This window comes from Kogia breviceps, chromosome 8 (genome assembly GCF_026419965.1).
Source record: "Kogia breviceps isolate mKogBre1 chromosome 8, mKogBre1 haplotype 1, whole genome shotgun sequence".
Taxonomy (NCBI): domain Eukaryota; kingdom Metazoa; phylum Chordata; class Mammalia; order Artiodactyla; family Physeteridae; genus Kogia; species Kogia breviceps.
Genome location: NC_081317.1, coordinates 12,784,535 through 12,786,408, shown reverse-complemented (window position 1 = coordinate 12,786,408; position 1,874 = coordinate 12,784,535).

The following is a 1,874-nucleotide window of genomic DNA, read 5'->3' as shown; positions in this document are numbered from 1 at the left end:
TAAAGTGGCTGAATACACAATAAATGTACAAAATTGAAACTGCTTTCCCAGATACCAGTTGGTAGCTACTAACAGAGTGGGCCTGTGGGTAGCAGGAGAGGCAGGTGGACAGGAGACCTCAAATCTGGACCACCTGGTGAGGTTGTACACACAGTGTAGATGGTGACCAGCCCCCGGGCCAGGGAAAGAGCCAGTCTCCAGAGCATACCCCACGGTGCACCCAAGCCCCGATCTTATTCTCATGAACAGTACAATTATACTGCACTGTTACTGAATTCGTATTAAAACAGTCGTGCATTCAACATAAATATTTAACATTTACTGCTATTTTTGTGACTTATGCCACAGCCGTTTACTCCTCAATACTGCAGTGAATATTTACTAAGATTAGAGATATTCTCTTACATAATCACAGTATAGTTATACCCACCTCAATTTAACACTGTTACAGACTTTTCTCTCAGCTAATATTCACATTCCAACATTCTCAGTAGAACCAGTAATGTCCTTTTATACTATTTTTTTCCCTCCAGCACAGGATCCAGCCTGGGGTCAGAGATTGCATTCGGCTGTCATGTCTCTTTAGCCTCGTTTAGTCTGGAACATTTCGATGACTGTTCTTTATCTTTCATGACATTGACATTGGAAGAATACGACCAAGCATTCCTCCCCCAACCCCCACCCGCCCTTTTAAATAAAAATAGAGTTTTGCATTTGTCTGACGTTTCCTTGTGACTAGTTTCTAGTTATTCGTTCTTGGCCAAAATACTGCAGAGAGCATATATTGAGTCCTTCTTAGCGTAATACATATGGAGGCACATGACACCTGTCTATCCCTCCCTGGTGATGTTAATTTTGATCACCTGGATCAGGGTGTGGTCAAATTTCTCCACTGTATAATTACTGGGATTTTTTTGTTTTTTTGGTCTTGCTTGCAACTAATATGCATTCTGTGGGGAGACAGTCTGACATCATACAAATATACTGCTCATTGCCAAAATATCCCCCTAGATTTAGCAACCCTTAATGACTCTTGAGTGATCCAGTCTTTACTAGGATGGTTGCAAAAGATGGCTTTCCAGTTCTAGCATTTCTTCCACTTCATTGGTTGACTCAGAATTTTACTGTAGCAAAGGTCCTCCATTCTTCCTATGTATTTGCTTATCTGTTTATCAGTGTGGGCTCATAAATGTCTGTTTTTATGGGCTTATAATTCATTACTCTACTTGATTGTTTTGGTGCTTAAACACTCCCAGATTTGGCCACTAGGATATATCTCCAAATCCATGGAATCTGAAGTTTAACAAGTATTCTGAGTGACACCTACGATCAGGGAGGAGGAGGTGGAGCTGCTCCCGGACCCCTGCCCCCAGTGGGAGGGGGTGCGGGCACAGCCTGTATGGAGGAACAGACAAGTATGCCAACCTGGAGGGCAAATTCCCGGGGAGATTCCTTCCTGGGCTGTCGTCTCCACTGGCAGCGCGTCTTGCTCTGCTCTCCACGGTACACCAAGCCTTAATGTACCAGTCTGCAGAAGTCTCTCTGTAGGTCCTGAATGACGCTGAAGTAACTCAGATGATGCGTCTTCAATAAATGGGAGTGTGCTGCTAAGAAAAAGGAGGGACTTTGTTTTGTTTTTGCGGTGGGCGGGCCTCTCACCGCTGTGGCCTCTCCCGTCGCGGAGCACAGGCTCCGGACGCGCAGGCGCAGCGGCCATGGCTCACGGGCCCAGCCGCTGCGCGGCACGTGGGATCTTCCCGGACCGGGGCACGAACCTGCGTCCCCTGCATCGGGGGGCAGACTCTCAACCACCGCGCCACCAGGGAAGCCCGAAAAGGAGGGACTTTGAAAAGAAAAACTTGGGATTAAATCAT